The sequence below is a fragment of the Pongo pygmaeus genome, chromosome 3 (assembly GCF_028885625.2).
Source record: "Pongo pygmaeus isolate AG05252 chromosome 3, NHGRI_mPonPyg2-v2.0_pri, whole genome shotgun sequence".
Taxonomy (NCBI): domain Eukaryota; kingdom Metazoa; phylum Chordata; class Mammalia; order Primates; family Hominidae; genus Pongo; species Pongo pygmaeus.
Genome location: NC_072376.2, coordinates 166,151,972 through 166,172,914, shown reverse-complemented (window position 1 = coordinate 166,172,914; position 20,943 = coordinate 166,151,972). Strand labels below are relative to the sequence as shown.

General features: G+C 42.8%; 1 protein-coding gene across 7 annotated transcripts in view; it reads right to left on the bottom strand.

The window, feature by feature from the left end:
* TRIM2 (tripartite motif containing 2) overlaps positions 1-20,943 on the bottom strand; it is a 186,054-nt gene that overhangs the window by 112,289 nt on the left and 52,822 nt on the right. Inside the window, exon 1 of one of the 7 annotated variants that reach the window (XM_063664212.1) lies at positions 20,681-20,702. The exons of the other annotated variants lie outside the window; for them this stretch is intronic. The gene's annotated coding sequence lies outside the window, so the exon portion shown is untranslated. Of the gene's footprint in view, positions 1-20,680; positions 20,703-20,943 lie in introns of those variants that run through there. 7 annotated transcript variants of the gene reach the window in all.

The following is a 20,943-nucleotide window of genomic DNA, read 5'->3' as shown; positions in this document are numbered from 1 at the left end:
CAAAGCAGGAGGACCGCTTGAGGCCAGGAGCTCAAGGCCAGCTTGGGCAACATAGTGAGCCACTATCTCTACAAAAAACTTAAAAATTAGTCGGGTGTGGTGGCACATGCCTGTAGTCCCAGCTACGCGGGAGGCTAAGGTGGGAGAATAGCTTGAGCCCAGGAGTTGGAGGATGCAGTGAACCATGATTGTGCCACTGCACTGAAGTTTGGGTGACAGAGTCTCTAAAAAAATTTAAAAAGTAAAACCAAAAACAACCAAAGGCAGGATATGCAAAAATAATATAGCATTACATAGGAAATAACTATATTAGTAATATAGTTATTAAAAAATATTTGCCAACAAAAGCTCAGTTTCTGAGATTGAATTTCCACTAAACCCTCTAACCAGACATAAAAGCTGAGTGTCTAGTAAATAGTAGCTCAAGGTCATGAAATTCACTCCCCTTAATTTCCTCTCTACCTATTTATCTCAAAGGTTGCACTTGCCAATTCTTTTAACTCTTAAACCAAATACTACCCATTTCAAAAGACCTTTGAAATTTTCTTCCAGAGAAAATAATAAATTAAACTCATAGATGGACTCTTTCAGACATGCCAACTAACAGGTCAGCCTGAAGGTCTAAAATGTAAAAGTATAAGAAATAATGTTGGTGACAAAGTATGCTATTATGCCAGCCTTTGCCTCAAGTCTTTTAAGATAACATTCACAGAACAGCCTCTCAAACAGACATTCTAAGCAGGAAGTCTTTTCTCAAGAAACCAAAAAGGAAAACCATCATTGTTCTTGTCTTCATCATTAGTAGCAGCATCAAAAGCATTTGCCAGGTGCTGACCTGCCAGCATGAACTTTTAGTACCTGTACAAATCAAGCTAACGCTGTCTTTGGGAATTTATAATCTAAGACATATTTGATATAAACCAAGCAGTGTCATTTTTTATGGAGTGGTGAAAGAAGGAGAAAGTTCTGATAATGTTATTGCACCAGGATTTCAGGGCTTCAAGATGTCATTTTCAAAGCTTCCTAGGGCCTTGCTATATTACCCAGTTGGGTTATCATCATTGAATAGGCCAAATTCTTAGCAATCAGCACTAGGAGAGGTAGTGAGTAACTGCTGCTCAGAAAAGGCCAAGTAAACAGATCATTCCTGACACATAAAGTAACTATCCAACCTCTTTCTAGAGTAGTCAATGGTCAGAAATTGAAAGGATAGAATTCAACCCAAGGACAGACCAAAGAAAAGGTCAGAGCATAAGATGTTACTTCTCACTGAGACTATCTAACCCATTTATATTTAGTGTCTTATAACAACTTCCTTCCATTTGTATTTAAATTTGAAGTAGAAATCAGGAAGCCATGCAAGTCAGCATTAAAATGATGATGCAAGAAAAATATTCAAGATGTGGGTGTGATGCTTATTTTTGACAGATACAATGGAATTTCTAGTGGAGGATTTAATCGACATAGAATTTTCCAGGAAAATAAAGGCAGGAATTGGAAAAATGTTCTCAGGGAATACTGATAAGGGACAGTCATCTAAACAAACCTTGTCAGTGACGGTATCCTAGATTCCATGATCCAAAGTAGAGTTATGGTGGGTAGCTAAATGGGATTATACAGAAAAGGGTAGAAAGAAAAGGGAGGCTGCTAGGAAAAGAAAGACTTAAAAGAATGAGTTAATGAGGGCAAATGGGATGTGGTGTTCTGTACCTAGCCCAGAACAGGCCAGATTACCTCACCTAGAAGACATTTCATTAGTGTAGATGGCCCTGCCCAACTCAACCCTAAGGGAATCCATATTTACCCTAAGGGAGAAGGGAGGTGGAGTTCATTTTAATTGATCCTTCATTGTTATATGAACCTAAGTTGGAAAGAGAAGGAAATGCAATGTGTAACATAAAGAATTTAATCAAATACTTTCTATCTCTAGTTAAGGGTGAGGTAGTCAAAGCCTTCTGACTCACCCCTGCTCTTTTGTTTCTTGGAGCTGAAGGCCAGGTACCAGTTCTGCCAAAGATGAAATCAAGTGGAAATTTGAGAGAAAAGGTCACGTGGAGCTGGGAAGCAGTGGACCCAGCACAGTACCTCCTCCCACCCCCTGGGAAAGGAACCCTCAATACAAGTTGTCAGGCAACAACCCTTTACCACATTCTAAAAATATCGATGTAAAATTTAATCTCCATTTTTAGAAGAAAACAATGAAAAAAGGTATAGATGTGCATATTGCCACAAGAACAACCCCTCACACCCTAAGGGGCTAGCCTAATCTTTGGATGACTGGAATTCTAAGTGCTCTAAAATTAACTATTTAAAAGTCTTTGAATCTAAAGCTGTCTTTGTTTCATAAATTAAAGCTGGTGATTTCCCGGGACAGCGAAGGGGCCTGGTGGAAGGCATCAGTTGCTCCATGGGGTTGGATTACAGGTCGGAACGAATTTGGGGTTCACAGAATGCTTTGGATCTGACAGGCATTTAGTGAGACGAACCGTCCTCCACACTCCCAGCCTTTTATCTACTTTGTCAGCGGCATGCAGCTTTCAACGCCGGGCAAGTATTTTCAGAATACATACACCAACCAGAAAGAGCCCTTCAAACCCTCAAAAGTCACCATCTCCCTGCTCTAATAAGCCCGAACTGTAGTACGAGCTGGGGCAGAGGATAAAAGAGGAGGCTAAAGGAAGGAAAGTAGTTTTAGGAAAATGACCAAACATGTTTTTAAAGAAAAAAAGGAAGCCGATCTTTTCAAAATTACTACAGTCCTGCTTTCAGATTGCTCAGTATCTTTTTTTCTCAGTGCCAAAGGACTTTGAAGGCTATCCTGCATGAAGCGGGTGAGTGAGGACGGCAGAGGTCCGCGACTCCCGGGAGAGCTCCGCGGGCAGGGCCTGGGAGCCGCGCCGCGTCCAGGTTCTGCAGCTCAGCGGCCCTGTTGCTGACAGCTCTGCGCCGCGCCGACCCACTGCACCCGCTCCAGGCCGGCTGCCAGCCCCGCAGCGCCCGTCCTGAAATGGACTCTGGGCAGGCTTCCCGCACGCTCCGGCCACCGGACCTTGCCCGGGGGGGAGGGTTCCCAGGGCACAGCCCGAGCCACGACTTACTACGAGACGGCGACTCGCTTCGCGGGAACAGCGCGCGCTCCGGAGTGGCCTGGGCCTCACCCCTCGGGCCTGGGCCTCGCTGCGCCCCCAGCCAGGGCCGAGGTGTCCTAGCTCACGACATCAGGCAGCGGTCGGGCGACCCAGGACTTCGCACCCGCTCCTCTCCGCCTCCTCCTTCCTCCCCCTTAGCCGCCCTTCTGCAGCCTCAGGCGATCTGAAGGTGAAACTGCTTTATCCAAGGCCGTTTTCTGAGCGCGCGGCTCAAGTAGTAAAAACAGACCAGAGGAGGAAAGTCGGCCTCCTGGCTGGACTCTGAATGGCCTTCACCGGGTGTCCTCGGCTCCAAATGGCTCTCTGGTCGGTCATTTCCATTCTGTGCTCAGGTCCAGAGCAGTGAGACATCTGTTTTCCATCAACCGCGAGGCAGAGGCAAATCCTGGATTAGAGGTCGCCCGGCGCTCGCAGCATTTTCAGGCCCGGCACGACAGCTAATCCCCGCACAAAGAGCATGAAAACAAACACGCAAGTTGGTGCCCGGTTCCAGAAAGATTTCCCTGTGCGATGACTAAAGGCTCCTGCAGCCAGCCTCCAGGATGGGCCAATCGCAGCACAGGGGGGCAGGAAAAGGGGGTTGGCTCGGTTTTCAGGTCTCCTGAAAACGCATCCTCCTCCCCAGTCCCGTAAACACAAATGCAAACACTGTCCTTTCAGGGGAAGTGAGTTCAGCTTGACGGGGCTGAGAGAGCTGAAATGGGCCGGCCTCCATCATGACAGTTCATTATAAGCAAGCACAGCTCCTGAATGTGAGCGAAGAAAAAAATCTCTGCGTTTCCTTCAAGTGAATTCTAACAAATGAGTCAAGTATGATACAATCAGTCCTGAAAATGATGAGCCATGACTGTCTCTATAGGTCTTTTTTACTCCGTAAAAGAAGTTAGAGTAGGGACCCTTCCTTCTCTCTTTCCTTCCTTCTTCCCTTCCTTCCTCCCTCCCTCGCTCTTTCCTTTCTTCCTCGCTCTTTCCTTCTTTTCTCCCTCCCTCCCTCCCTCTCTCGCTCCCTCCCTCCATCCTTCCTCCTTCCCTTCCTCCCTCCCTTCCTTCCTTGCTCTTTCGTTCCTTCCTTCCTCCTTCCTTCCTTCCTTCCTCCCTCGCTCCCCCCCTCCTTCCTTCTTTCCTCCCTCCCTTCCTCGCTCTTTCCTTCCTTCCTTCCTTGCTCTTTCCTTCCTTCTTTTCTCCCTCTCTCCCTCCCTCCCTTCCTCCCTTGCTCCCTCCCTCCTTCCTTTCTTCCTCCTTCCGTTCCTTCCTCCCTCCCTTCTTTCCTCGCTCTTTCCTTCCTTCCTTCCTTATTTCCTCCCTCCCTCCCTTCCTTCCTCGCTCTTTCCTTCCTTTTCTTCCTTCCTTCCTTCCTCACTCCCTCCCTCCCTCCTTCCTTCCTTCCTCCTTCCTTACCTTCCTCCCTTCCTTCATCAGTCACAAGGCTGAGAATACAAAGCTGGAAAAAGCATGAGTCTACTTTCAAGGGCCTTATCTTCTTTGGGGGGCAGGGGGGAAGGTGGGGAGGGACGACCTACAATTTCAAAACACTATAAAATGATAGAAATGTATGCCCAGAGGGTTATAGGAACATAGAAGCAGGAAACGAAGAAAGGCCTCCCAGAGAAGGCTGCATTTGTTTGGTTTTTATGTTTGTTTGTTTTGAGACAGGGTCTTGTTCTGTTGTCCAGACTGGAGTGCAGTGTCACGAACATGGCTCACTGCAGCCCTGACTTCCTGGGCTCAAGCGATCTTCACACATCAGACTCCCGAGTAATTGGGATTATAGGCACACTGCCACACTCGGACATTTCATATAAATGAAATCACATAATACGTGTGGGCTTTTGTGTCTGGTTTCTTTCACTCAGCAAAATTTTTTCAGTTTACTTAGGTATCCACGTAGCATGTGTCAGTACTTCATGATTTTTTATTGCCAAAGAATGTTATATTATATAAATACACCACATTTTGCTTATCTGTTCAACATTTGATAGACATTTGGATTGTTTCCACTTGTGGCTAGTATAAATAACGCTGCTATGAACATTTGAATGCAAGTTTTTGAGTGGACATATATTTTCATTTCTCTTGGGTATTTACCTAGGAGTGAAATTGCTGGGTCATACACTAATTCTATGTTTAACATTTTGAGGAACTGCCAGACTGTTTTCCAGAGCAGTTACACCATTTTACACTACCACAAGTAATGTATGAGGGTTTCAATTTCTTGGTGGGTATGAAGTGGTATTTCATTGTGGTTTTGCTTTGCATTTCCCTAATGACAAATAATGTTAGGTATCTTTTCATGTGCTTGTTGACCATTTGGGTATCTTCCTTGTAGAAATGCTTACTGAAATTTTTGCCCATTTTTAAAAATTTATTTTTAAAATTGGGGTTCAATATATATAACAAAATTTACTATTTTGTTATATCAAAATGTATATATACTGTGAACAGTACATATACATTGTTGTACAACCAACACTATTTGCCCATTTTAAATTGTCCTTTTAAACTTGTCTTTTATTGTTGAATTCTCACATTCTGGATGTGAGTTCCTTATCAGATGTATGCTTTGAAAATATTTGTTCTTATTCTATGGGCTGTCCTTTCACTTTCTTGATGGTGTCCTAATAGTCTTTAATAAATTCCTTTTACTTTCAGACTAACTAGAGATAGTCTGTTGTCAGAAGCTAAGAACACTCACAGATGCACTGTGTTCTGTTAAATGCCATCCTTTTCTATAACAACCTGTCTCTCATCATATCTTCTATCCAATATTGTCTTAGAACTTTGATTTTTATTTTTTCCTAAAGCTTTTCTCATTCTATCTGAATCCCACCTATGTCTTATATTTACTGGGCACAGACTCAAAGCATCAGCAGTTACCACCAACATCAGCAGTTACCAGTGGCCTTCCTATTTATTTCCCACTTCTAACCCAATTCTGGCTCAGAACCCTGCAGTCAAGGGCAATGACCTCCCCTTTTCTTGACTCCTTTTACACTGTTCCTCCCTTTCCTCAATTACATTGCCATAGCCACATGGGATCTTATGAGAACGTCGTGTTTAATCTCTGGATCATCCTTAGTGCCCAGAACAAGGCTTTGCAAAATCCTGGAATACAATAAATGTGTATTAAATGGAAATGAATCTTGTGCTCTATTTCCTTCATTTTATTTTATTTTACTCATTTTATTTATTTTTATTTTTTCGAGATAGGGTCTGGATCTGTCACCAAAGCTAGGGTGCAGTGGCACAACCTCGGCTCACTGCAACCTCTTGCCTCCCAAGCTCAAGCCATCCTCCCACCGCAGCCTGCCGAGTAGCTGGGACCAGAGGCATGTGCCACCTCACCTGGCTAATTTTTGTATTTTTCAGGGAGACAGGGTCTTACTTTGTTTCCCAGGCTGGTCTTGAACTACTGAGCTCAAGGGATCCACCCACCTTGGCCTCCTAAAGTGTTGAGTTACAGGCGTAAGCTACCATTCTAGGCCCATTTTTTAAATTCTAAAATAATATTTATGCAATCCTTGATTTTAAACTTTTCTCTCAATGGCCACATGTGGAAGATGAAGGCTTCAAACTGGGTTTCAGGGCAAATCGGTGTTCAATTTAGGAATGAAAGAGTGGAATTCTTTTGGGAAGTAATTTTTAGAAGTTTGTGAGATGGTGAAAGAAGGTAGGGCTTCACAGATAAAGTTCTCAGGACCCATAAAGGCACTAAATAGTATTATTTGGGGCATCAGAAGTCTAAGGTGAATTCATTTTCTGGTAGATTTTTTTCTGGCGGATTGGGCTTTATGACTGCCACTCCTCAACAGTTGGGTCTGCTTCTTGCATGGCACTCTGAAACTTTGGATTCCAGACTAACTGAAATGCACCTCTTTGAAATAGCTGGAAAGAGCCAGTTTCATTCTGTCATAAGATCAACCAATGTTTACTGAGCACACACCTTATGTAAAACACTACCCTGGGCACACAGAGATATGAGATTCATTTCCCATAGTAAGGAGTTGGATGACTAATGGGTGCTATGGTTAAGATAAACACAATTAACTATAATCCAAAGCAGAATGGGGGGTCAGGACAAGGACAATCATCTGTAATCCAAAGCAAAGCAGGGTGTTTTACTCTCCATAATAGAGGCATAAAAGACTGTTTTGAGAATTCAGGGAAGAAGAAATCACCTTTTTTTTTTTTTTTTTCTTTGAGTAGTAGAAAAGGCTTCATGGAGAAGGTAGGGAAGGAGAACTAGTCTTTTGCCTAAAAATTTAGGATTTCTACACCACAATCCTTACTCTTCAGTAACTCCCTTACTAGTTGGGAAGAAAATCATACATACAAGTGGCTACAACTCAAGACCATATATGAAAAGACTCATTTGGAAGGGTCACAGAAAAATGAGAGAGCACTTCTCATACAAAGTCCAGGAAATACTATATAGAAAGGGTAGACTTGTAGACTTGACTTGGACCCTAAAAGATGGAAAGGATTTATTAAAATGCATGTTTTTGATAAAAGGCAATTAAATATTCTAGAAAATTTGGAAAACCCATAAAAGTATAAAGAATAAAATAGGTCGGGCACAGTGACTCACACCTGAATCCCAGCACTTTGGGAGACCAAGGTGGGAGGATCACTTGAGCTCAAGAATTGGAGGCCACCCTGGGCAATGTAGAGAGACCCTGTCTCTACAAAAAGAATAAAATAATTAGCTGAGTGTGGTGGTGCATACCTGTAGTCCCCGCTACTCGGGAGGCTGAGGTGGGTAGATTGCTTGAGCCCAGGAGCAAAAGGCTGCAGTGAGCTGTGATTATACCACTGCACTCCAGCCTGGGTAACACAACAAGACATAAAATAGAAATCATTTACAGATCCACTGCCTACAGATAAATCCATTGCCAGACATACAATACGCTTAATAAATATTTGCAACGGAATAAGTGAATAAATTACATTACCATTTATAGTCTCTATTTTTTCTTGTGCACAACTGCTTTCTACAAAGGTTATACCAATTTACATTCTCATTAGCAATGCATGAAATTAAGAAATTCACCAGCAGTGTTATTTTTAAATATTTGTGAATGATAGGAAGAAAATAATAACTTCCTTCTGAAATTTAGATTTATGGGATCATTGGTGATGTTGAACATTTTACATATGATAATTAACCATTACTATTTCCTTTAAATTGCCTATTCATGATCTTTGTACATTTTTCTTTGGAGAACTTGGAGAAAATCTGAAATTTTCTCAATCTTGGTTCCCCCGTGGCTATGACTGTGTGAGCATCCTGCCATGGCAAGTGTGATTTACTTTCTAAAAATACATTCTTATTCTTATTCTCTGTCTCTCCCTGCTCTCCAACATAGCCTCTAAACATAGCCAACTGCTTCATCTGGTGATCAATCAAAGAAATCATGATTTGTTGCAACACTGGAAGGACATCTTGGTGGTATGAGAATTACTGAGAGGCAGTATGTTCAGATTATCAAGCATCACTGAGTCACCATAACTCTCTTTTTTAAGTGCTGGTTTTAGAACTTAACTTCCTCCTATGCTGTAAAATTAAACTTCACAGCAATTCTCGCACTGACTCCCTCAGTTTCAACTGACCTGCACTTTCTTGCCTTTGAAGTGTCTGTTCCTGCTGAATCTGGGGTGGCCTTTTCTTCATCTTCCCCTGTCCAAATCTTGCCCCTTCCTGATGAAGTTCAACTGGTACCCATGGATGAGAATGACCTCTTCCTCTGAATCCCATATACTTTGTATTTCAGTGACAGCACTTCCAGCCTCCTGGGTACTTGGGTTATCTGTAAATGCATCTCATCTCCTTATTACCCTGTATACTCCTTGGGGAATTTACATCTTCTTTATGTCTAGGGTCCCATAATTCAATGAGCAGAAACCCCAAAACATTTTACAAATTAAAAAATAAAATCATGTCATTTAACAGAAACATGAGCAGAAAAAAAGAGCTACTTTGAAAGGAAACAGCAAAGCTTAATTTTCAGTTGTATTGACTGTGCTCATGGTAAGATTTTGGGGAGAAATAAAAGTTCATCTAAACAAAGTTCATCTAAATCAAAGAACTCACAGAATCTCATTGCTATGGGCTGAATGTGTGCCCCCAACTTCATATGTTGAAACTTCACTGCCAATGTGATAGTATTAAGAGGTTGGTGCCTTTAGGAAGTGTTTAGATCATGAGGGTTCCCCTTTCATGAATGGATTAATGCCTTTATAAAAGGACTTGAGGGAACTAGCAAGCTCTCTTGTCCTTCCATCCCCTTCGCAATGTAAAGATGCTCACAGCACCACCTTGGAATCAGAGAGCAGCCCTCAGCACACACCAAACCTCCTGGTGCCTTGATCTTGAACTTTCCAGCCTCCAGAACTGAAAATAAATTTCTATTGTCTATAAATTCGCCAGCCTCAGGCATTTTGTTATAGTAGCACAAATGGACTTGGACATTCATCTTGAGAACTTCTGGGGATAGAAACTAAGGGAAGAATTGAGAAACATGCCTCCTTTTGTCTTGTCAAAAGAATGTACAAGTTGCCCTCTTATTCTGCAGCCCTTTAAACCCTCTGCAGGAGAGGAACAGAATATCATGAAAGTTGCAACTGGAGTCCAGGGACTAAGAAAGTGAACTGGGACAAACAATTAATTTTAGATTGAACATAGAGTCAGCATAGGAAAGTAAGTACTAAAATAATATTTTAAAATAGCAGGGAAATTGACAAGGAAATTGCTACTGGCTTCCATTAGAGTAAGAGCATACTTTCTTGTAATATTTTCTTGAAATGATGATACATTGATCTTCTTTGACTAATCCATTAGCATAGAAAGATGTTTCTTAGTCTCCAGGAATGCTTACTCAATAGAGGCTTCAGGTCACATTACAGAACTTCATACACTGCTTCAAACATACACTGCTTCAAACCAAATATTAAGAAAGAGCACATGAAAAAGCCAAGACAGAAAGAGAACAACTCTCTTTGGAGTCTTGGTGATTTTTCTCAATTGCTTGCCAAAAATCCCACTCATCATAAATCTGCTTATTTTTAATATGTTTCAGGCTTTTGAAGTTTCCAGCTAAAAACCTCACTTGCATAAAACAACAACAAAAAAATAAAAACAGGCCAAAAAGTTTTTTGAACTGTATTGCTTGGGACTATTGTGACTGAACGTCTGTTTAATTCTCAAATTACAGATGAAAAAACAAATAAAAGGAACCTTGAAAGGGTTTCTTTTGAAATCTTCTATCCAAAGTGTGAAAAAAATATGATAATTGATTTCTTATTCCTTATATTAATCATAGATTTCAATGCCTGTTTTTAATTTCCAAAAGGCTATATTCCATATGGAGGGGTTTTATTTAAGAAACCTTTTTTCTTGCAAACCCCCATACGTTGAAATTTTTAATAAATATAATTTAAAAACAGAGAAGTGCACAAATCCTAAGGCAACAGCTCAATGAAATATCACAAAGGGATCGTAACAGGGTAAAAACACCATCCAGAACAAGAATTGGGATATTTCCAACACTCCAGATGCGCCCCTCCCTAATGTAGTTTTGAGCCTGATATATTTTTTTATAGAAATATTATAAATGGCAGCAAGTGCCCAGATCAGCCCACAAAAACCAGAAAATGTACTTGGACTCTAGCAAAATGGCACCACATCAACATCAATGTTTCCATGGGGAAATGCATTTTCAGCTCTGAACAGTGATCTCACGGGGCATGTCCCAGACTCATGATCCTTGAACCCCAAGGGTTTCCAATGTAGGGATTCTTGGTGGGTGGGCCTATGTGGAGGAGAGGAGGAGCTATGTCTAGATCTCAGTAATCAGTTCCCAGTCTACATCAGCCTCAGGGTCTAAACAAGAGAAAGTGGCACTTTAGCCAGGTATATGCCAGGTATACTGACTTAGGAAAAAGATGCCAATTAGGGGTTCTAGTGAGGCACTGAAGTGTATGTTCGAGTTAGTGTGATTTGCAAGTTGCATCTGCCTGTATAATGGACATTCAAGAGAATTAAGAAATGTACATTTAGGGAACCAGTGGGGTGAAGAATGCTAAGTGAGGCTAGTATATAATTGTTACTTCTGTTGCAATGACTGATCGTTGTAGATTTTCTCTTTAACACCTGATTCCAATTAAAAGCAAGCATTGTAATGTTAATAGCTTAACATGGAAAAAATAACCTATTACAGCAATTTTATTGTGTTTTCTAGTAGTTTCCAAAATCCTCAGAAAATAAAAATCACCTAGTATGCTTGTCAAAACACAGATTTAAGGCTCCAACCCAGACCTCCTAAATCAGAACTTACCTAGGGGAGGTCTGATTATTTATGATGATCTAGCTAACAACACCTCTTGGTATTTCTCATCTTCAGGAAAGTACAAGAAACACTGGCTTGGTCTAAGAAATATGAGAGAGGCATGTGTTCAGTCAAAAGTGCAATATAAACCTTAGTTGCTGTTGTTGTTATTCATAATGATGAAAATGATGTGGAACGCTGAGAGGCTGCTTTGGACAAAAGTTTTCCTTGGGGTAAACAGTTCTGGTTCCAAATTTTCTTTATTGTTTCTTTTGTTCCAAGATTCTGAGTTACAAAAAGCAATTTTACAGACACCTGATACTGTCTTCAGCGCATTAGATAGTTCCTCTTAAATAAAACTTATATTTTAAAATGGACAGAAAAGAGTTTGACCCTCTTCATCTCTTAAATCCAAGCTCTCCTCAACATTATGCAGGTTATTGGAGGCTATGCTGGTCAGGTTTTACTGCCCAGGGACTTAGAGGAGCATCTCCATTTATCAGTGGCTTATCTAACTTTTAGAGTCCTCGATCAATTACACAGTGCTCGTGGAAATGCAAATGAGCATGATCAACCAGTGTTATTGAAAAGCACTTTTGTAAGATGTATCAAAAACCTTTTAAATGTTTATATCTTATGCGCTAGTAATTTCACTTTAAAAATCTTTCTTGAGGCACTATCAGAGGTGTGGTCACAGATATTGTCTAGACACTATCATAAGAGTACCAGCTCCGGGTTTCAATGCCAGCCCATCCACTTTTTTTTTTCTTTTTTCCTCACCATGTCTTACGGTGCTAAGCTGCCACTTTCTAATTGTGCAATCTGGAACAAAATATGTAGCCAACTCTCCTGTGCCTCGTTTCCCTCTTCTGTTAAATGGTAATACTAGTAGGTTTGTTACAAAGATTAAATTCGTTAAATAGTAATAATAGTAGGATTCGCCAGGCATGGTGGTTCACACCTGTAAACCCAGCACTTTGGGAGGCCGAGGCGGGTCACCTGAGGTCAGGAGTTCGAGACCAGCCTGGCTAACATGATGAAACCCGTCTCTACTAAAAATACAAAAATCAGTCAGGCATGGTGGCATGCACCTGTAATCCCAGCTACTTGGGAGGCTGAGGCAGGAGAATTGCTTGAACTCGGGAGGCAGAGGTTGCAGTGAGCCAAAATCGTGCCACTGCACTCTAGCCTGGGTGACAGAGCGAGACTCTGTCTCAAAAAATAAATAAATAAATAAAAAATAATAGTGGGATTGCTACAAAGATTAAATTAATTAAGATGCATAAAGAACTTGAAACAGAGCCCATCACATTGTTAGCAATTCAACAAATGTTAACTATTATTATAAGCTATTATTGCAAAAACATTCATTGCTGTATTATTTATGATAGAAAAAAATTGAAACAAGTTAAATGAACAGAAATAGAAGCATGAAGACATATTTTTGCACATTCATACAAAAGAATATAATGTACCCTGGAGGCATCACATAATGGTTAAAAACACAGGCTCTGGAACCTGAATGCTGGCCAGCCCCTGACCAGCTGTGCAGCTTGGGACAATTTTCTCAACAATCTGAGCCTCAGTTTCCTCACCTGAAAATGGAGAAGAACAGTAATAGCGGGCTGACTGGCTCATACACATAAAGCACTTAGAACAGTTCCTGGCACACAGTCATTGCTTCATCAGTTAGTCTCTCCACTTACAGTTAAGTTGGTAGCCTAGCAGACCGGTGATATCTCATGCACACAAAGCTTCCCAGGCAGTAGCTGTGAAAGTACGTGCCCTTGTAGGAGATGAACTGAACAAAGCGTAAATTTCCCTTTGTATGAATAGACAAAATGACTGATGCAAGCCCAGGCCTGGAGGCTACGTGCACAACCACCATGCAAAGGAACTGGAAAGAGTTGTTTCACTGCAGTACCAGAACAGACTGCTTTCATTAAGAGAAAAAAAAAAAGGGAATAAAGAAGACAGGCCCCCAAACAAAACCACCCACCAAAGCCACAAACAAGACTTGGCAAGAGAAAGGAGCTGAAAAGGCTTTCCTAAATCTCCAGTCTGCATCCACCTCTTTTCTTTTTCTTTCTTTCTTTTTCTTTTTTTCCTAGAGACAGAGTCTTGCTTCGTCGCCCAGGCTGGAGTGCAGTGGTGCGATCACAGCTCACTGCCTCGAACTCTCAGGCTCAAGCAATTATCTCTCCTCAGCCTCCTGAATAGCTGGGACCACAGGCATACACCACCACAAGTGCAGTTTTCTTACATGGAAATATTGCAAAATGGCGAAGTCTGGGCTTTTAGTGTACTCATCATCTGAGTAATGTACATTATACCCAATAGGCAATATTTCATCCTTTATCCCCTTCCATCTTCCCACCTTTTGGAGCTTCCAATGCCTATTATTCCACTCTCTATGTCCACACATACCCACTGTGTACCTCCCACTTATAACTGAGAACATGCAGTTTTTGGCTTTCTGTTTCTGCCTCATTTCACTTAGGATAACGGCCTCCAGGTTCATCCATGCTGCTGCCAAAGGCATGATTTCATTCTTTTTATGGCTGAGTACTATTCCATGGTGTATATGTACCACACTTTAATCATCATCTGTTGACAGACACTTAGCTTGATGACTTTGCTAAAGGACAGCTTTATTTCTCATAAGGGTTGAAGCCTGCAGAGAGGCCATTCTGACAGGCTGGGAAATGTAGCCTACCGCCAGAAGCTAGAAGCAGGCACTTCCTCCTCACTCTGAGTTTTTGAAAGACTAAGGGAAAGAGAATAGAGAAAGGATATTTCCATCTACCAGGGGAAAAGATGTGCAGTAACAAACCATTTTGGGAGACAGCCTTCTCACAGATTTAGAAAAGTATATTTAAATTTTGATGAACCTTTTCAAGTATTAAAGTTTGAGTTACAAGCACAAGAGAGGATAAAACAAATCCAAGCAGAGATTCAAATTGTCATATAAGAATTTGTAGGCTGGGTGAGGTGGTTCATGCCTGTAATCCAGCACTTTGGGAGGCCCAGGTGGGCAGATTATTTGGGCCCAGGAGTTCAGAGACTAGTCCAGGCAACGTGGTAAAATCCCATATCTACAAAAAAATAAAAAATAATTAGCCAGGCATGGTGGTGCATACCTGTAGTCCCAGGTACTTGGGAGGCTAAGGTGGGAGAATCACCTGTCTGGGAGGTGAAGGCTGCAGTGAGCCATGATTGCACCACTGCACTCCAACCTGGGCAACAGTGTGCAACCCTGTCTCAAAAAAGAAAAAAAAAGGAAAAGAAAAAAGCAAGCAGGCAAGCAAAAACAAACCAACAAATGAACTAGGATCTGCTCCCATGTTGCCCCACCTTGCTCCTAAAGGTTGGATGTGGTTTCTTTTATCAAGGAGCAGGTTTACAACCAGCCTTGGAAGCCTGGAAGGTATTGAGATGTTTCTCTGACCCAGTAACCCCAATTCCTAGAAAGGACAGGGATCAGCAGTCACTACACTCTTCTTCCACCCAGCCCTGTCCAGAGCTGACCTCAGGTTACCTCACTGTCAGCAGCACCCCCTTCCCCAAGGACCCTGCCCCCAAAACCACACCTGGAAGCTTGAGACACCACCAGGTCGGTGTGCAGATGGCCGCTATGGATTCCTGGTGAGCATGGCTTATGAGAAAAAAAGGCAGCCTCATATTGGAAGCCTGGGTTTCCTGAATGCCCCTGGACAGTGATGAGGAGGGGTGGGCAGGCTGCCATTGCCCCATCCCCTGTCTCCTCCCAGCCCTCCAGTGACAACTCAGACAATGGTGCCCTGCATGTCTGGGTTTACTGCATGTGTTGAGTGTGGGAAGAGAGCTGCTTTTTTCAGATCTTGTCACTATCTTTCCTTGTCACTGTTCCAACACGACTTCTGGGGCTTCTAGGGTCACTGCTGCCTTATGGGGTCTTTTCATTTTCTTTTTGTAATGGCCAGCATTAATATTTATGCTGTTCCTCCAGTATGTCCAGAACACACAGAGTGTCCAGGAAACACAAGAGCTAGCCTCATTGAAGGTGTATTTAAAGGGGCCACATTTCTAAGAAATCACTGATTGCTGCTATTTCATTAAAAATGCTCTCAAGAAAATAGAATCATCCAGTGAAGAGCACAAATCAAGAATCAAATATTTTGAGAGCTCTAGTTCTTTTCTTTTGGTCCCCAGTGGAATAACCTGCATGTCAGTGAGCTATTAAAAGGATTTGGCTCCATTTGGTATTCCTGGAAATGCAATTATTGCCCAGTTGCCTGTGAAACATTTGAGGACCCATGAAAAAGATGGCCTTGCAGATTTCACAGGACTTTTGCTGCGAAAGAGACTCCTCAGCAACATTTTGCTTGATGTCCCTACATTTAAAATTAAGTCACCCAGGCCAGACACGGTGGATCACGCCTGAAATCCCATTACTTTGGGAGGTCAAGACAGGCAGATCACCTGAGGTCAGGAGTTAGAGACCGGCCTGGCCAACATGGCAAAACCCTGTCTCTACTAAAAATACAAAAATTAGCCAAGCGTGGTGGCAGGTGTCTGTAATCCCAGCTACTTGGGAGGCTGAGTCAGAAGAATCACTTGAACCTGGGAGGTGGAAGTTGCAGTGAGCCGAGATCTCGCCACTGCTCTCCAGCCTGGGCGACAGAGTGAGTGAGACTCCATCTCAAAAAAAAAAAAATTAAATCACCCAATGTGGCAACTAGGAATATCTTGGAAAACTATATGGATTTGAAAGTATCTTGAAAAGCACAAATGCTCTTTGTGGTGCATGATTCTGAGATCAGGTTACAGCTTCAAAGTTCAGTTGAAACTCTATTTTATTCTCCTGCAAAGAGTGAGAGAGGTCATATGGAGGAAAAAACCCATCCTTGGAAGGTCTCTGGTGGGATATACTTAGCTACTTACCATATCAAAGAACACACATTGAAAAGTGCCAGACCAGGTTTAGAGTGAGGCTTTGAGGGTACTACAGATTTAAATGTCTTCCTCCCACACACTAAGGAATAGATCTCATTTTTCAAGTTGGTAACGTTTGTGAAGTCAGACACTGACCCTTTGTCTCCCATGGTTTCTAGAGTCAATAGTTTGAGGAATTTCACTGAAGTTCTATTTGCATAACAGTTGCAAAATGTGAAGTGTACCATTCTCTCAGTTCCAACTTGTTAAGTACAGTACTTGAAGGCACAGGTGGACAGTGGGCAAATACACCTGGTAGTTAAAGACCTACATATCAGGAAATGCTCCCTTAAAAAGCTGAGCAGGACTGGAGGTGTGATAAGGGATCTTGTTCCCAGCAGGTGCCTTGAGGTGAGACTATGCATATCTAAACAACTCCCAGGGCCACTCTAGGGAGTGCAATTCCAGTTGAGTTTTCTGATTCATATTCCATCTTTTATGGGGGTGGGTCCCTTGAACATATCGGAGTGATAAAACAGCATGCTAATAAGTGTGGGAGGTGGTGTGAGTGTCCCTTGTTTGAAAATTTAAGTAGATATAAAAATTCTCAAATGCAAGGGATTATGAATGTAAACCACATTGGTGTTCCGTTACTCTAGTTAGGGAGGCTTTGGGTGCACCAAGGTCACCAGGCTCCCTGCTCCTTACGTGCCTTCAGGGGCCTGTCCACCATTTTTCCTGATTCCATTGTGTTAGATCTTTGGCTGCTGGACCTCAGTTTTCCCAGGGCTTTTCATAAAATGGGCCTGGTGAAGAAATGACTCCAGTCTTGTCAAATCTTAGGAAGAAGGAATTGATGCTGGATCTTCTAAATGAACACACTTCTTTGTGTGTGTGGATATGGTTCTCAGTACCCACCCACTGCTCCAGATGTGCTCCCAGCTCCAGACCTAGCCTTGCAGGCTCACACTTTTGTAATGTATGGAAATTGTAAATGTTCTCTGCTTGGAATCCTCTGGAGCATCATCTAGAAACTTCCATCGGGATGGATGCGGTGTTCCATCTGGGAGGGAAAAGGAACGACCCCATGCCAAGCACTATGGAGGGCAGTCTACATGTTCCAGCTTTCCATTCTCATCATAGCCCGATAAGGCAGACAATATCGTTCCCATTTTCAGGTAAGGAAAACAAGAACTGGAGAGGGTGAGTGACTTGCCCAAGGTCACTAGCAGTCAACCAGCAGACCTGGGACTCAAGTTCAGCTCTGTTTGACCTATGTTCTGGTCTTGACACATCTACGGGATATTATATTTTTCATACAATTTACTATGAAAATTTTAGATAAACACAAATTTTAGATAAATGAGTTTTAGATTTATTTATTTATTTATTAAATAATAAAATTATTATAATTTTAGATAAAGACAAATTTTAGATAAAGACAAATTGTGTAATTTTCTTACACAAAGAAATTACACAAATTTCTTCTTGTGTAAAGTAACCAACTTGAATGTATCATTACCTCCTGTGAAAATAAAAAGTGTACTTTCTTTTTGAGACAAGGTCTTGCCCAGGTTGGAGTGCACTGGCACAATCATAGCTCACTGCAGCTTCTACCTCCCAGGCTCAAGTGATCCTACTGCCTCAGCCTCCTGAGTAGCTGAGACCACAGGTGTGTACCACCATGACTGGCTAATTTTTTATTTTTATTTCTTACAGACAAGGTCTCACTATGTTGCCCAGGCTGGTCTTGAACTTTTGGCCTCAAGCAATCCTTCCACCTTGGCCTCTCAAAGTGCTGACATTACAGGTGTGTACCACTGCACCCGGCCAGATGTGAACTTTTCAAATCACACACAAGACCCATCTATTATTCCTGGATGAGCCTTCAACATGGATAAGCATGATCAGCAAGGAGCTCAAGGGTGATTTCAAACCACGTTTAACTTACGGCTCATGAGTTCCTCCGGGGAGATTTCCGTCAGATCTAAAGTCATAGATAGAAGCTAGAATGGACTTTGAAGATCACGCCTCAGGACAGATAGAAAACTGTGACTCTGAAGGACTCCCTTTTCCAGAGCCACCTGCTGGCCAGTCCCGGATGGAGACCAGAATGCTGATGTCCAGCTCGCCCTTCTTTCCACTGCACTGCATTCTCTTAGCATTTCCTTTCTCCAATGTCACCAGTAAATCAGAGAGACATTTGGTAAACTTAGACGGTATTTAGGACTGTCGTTGGATGCTGGCACCAGTCATGATAAAATAATTAATATTCGTTGAGTATTTCCTGTGCACTGAGTGCTGTATAAGGAACTTTGATGCATGACCACATTTAAACCTCACAATCATCCAGTGAAACAGATTGTCATCCCCATTATTTTGCTGAAGGAATTCAGACTTAGGGAGATTCGGTAACTTGCCCAATAACACACAAGTAAAACAACGAAAGTGAGGCTCGACTCCAGGTTTGTCTGAATCAAAGCTCTTGCTCTTAAACCCATGTTTTTAAACCCGTGTTCTTTGGCTTCTGCCTCTGTGTGTCGTCCGTCCCCCATCAGTCACTGCACCGCATAGGCCTACCAGTGTGGCTGGCTGTTCCTGGGATTTAGCGAATTTTACAGATAAGGGAACTGGGGCACAGAGAGGTTAGGGAACTTGCACAGAGTTACACAGTGAGTAAGTGACCTGAAGTGTGAATCATGAGGAAGGTGTGATATTGTGATTTATAATAAGAAATATATATTTGGTCTTGTCTCTGCTTCCTGGCACATAGTTCTTAAAATCCTTGCAATTGGCTGGGCATGGGGGCATGCACCTGTAATCCTAGCACTTTGGTAGGCTGAGGCGGGAGGGTCTGGAGGATCGCTTGAGCCCAAGGGGTTAAGGCTGCAGTGAGCCGTGATCATGCCACTGCACTCCAGCCTGGGTGACAGAGCAAGACCCTGTCTCAAATTTAAAAAAGAAAGAAAGAAAAACCCTTGGAATGTACAAAGTGATAAAGAGCCTTTTTGTATGCTAATGAGATGATTGACGACTGAGGGCTCCCGGATTGCCTCTGGAGGGGGCTGGTTGCCAGGGGAACCAAGCAAGTGATTAGAGAGTTGGAACTTTCAGCCCCTTTATCCCTACTCCACCCATATACACCCCCTGACCCTGTTTCCAGGGAGCAAAGAGGGGCAGGAGGTTGACTCAATCACCGATGGCCAATGGTTTGATCAATCATGCCTTTGTAATGAGGCCTCCATAAAAACCCGAAGGAGCGGTTCTGGAGGGCTTCTGGATAGCCGAACACGTGGAGATGCTGGGAGAGTGGCGCCCGGAGAGGGCATGAAAGCTCCAAGACCCTCCCTAGCCATCTCTTCACCTGGCTGTATGTATTCATTCATCTGTATCCTTTGTAATACCCTTTATAACAAACTGGTAAATGGAATTAAGTGTCTCCCTGAGTTCCGTGAGCCATGCTAACAAAAGAGTGACCCCAAGAAGTCAATCTCCAACTTATAGCACAAAGTTAGACAAAGTTACACAGCTTGTAATCTACCTGAGAAAGGATCGTGAGAACTTCTCATGGATAGCCAGCTGGTCAGAAGCACAAGTGACAACCTTCAGCCTGCAACAGGCCTCTGTGGTCGGGCAGCCTGGTAGGACTGAGCCCTTAAACCTCAGGGTCTGCACTCACTGCAGTTAGTGTCAGAATTGAGTTAAACTGTGGGACACCTAGTTAGGCGGGAAGGTGAGAATGCATTGACCTGACCAAATGGGATTTGTGAGGCCTGCGGTGGGCCTGGAGGGTGAATGATGCACACCTGTCCTTTCCCTTTGGAGCCTCCACCCCACCTGAGAGAGTCAAAAGTTCACTGGCAGAGTCAGAAGTTCCATTCCTTGTCAGGACCTCCTCGTGGGCGACTCATCCCTCTCCAGGGCTCTAGGACTGCTCCAGGAGACCTTGGCCTCACTTAGAGACTGCCTGTTTTCATACAATGGGTTCAAGCATTCATGTTGCTTGGCGTCAAATTCATTTGAAAAATACCCTTTGTATTCTGACTTAATACCTCCAGGATCCGCAAACAGCATGGTGGCTTTAAACAAGGTGTACCTAGATAATAGATACAAGTTGTGGGAATTTGGATAGGTGGGGAGACTTTCAAAGCATTAAATGTATTAAAGTCCCATGGTTCACCTCTAGCTTTATCTAAAAATTAAACTTCACCTTTTCATTTTATCAGGCTCCTGTCGATAACAAACACAAACCGCAAGTTCACTGACTCCACACCACAGGGCTCACCAGAAACTTACCTGATCAAAGCTGCCGTAGGTGATTCCTTTCTTCAGCAGGAGGAGGAGGAGGACTTTCTAAAGCAATTCCCAGGACTCGAGCTGTTGTAGCCCCCTCCCCACCTTGCAGGTCGTAATGACAGCACAACCCTTTCCTTGCCCTTTGCGCACTCCGTGAGCTACGACAGGTGCCTCACTGAGCACCGAATGGGCCAGCCAAGAGACAAAGCAGGCACCAAAGACCGGTGCCTGAGTGGTTTTCCACCCTCACCCTTTCACACCCC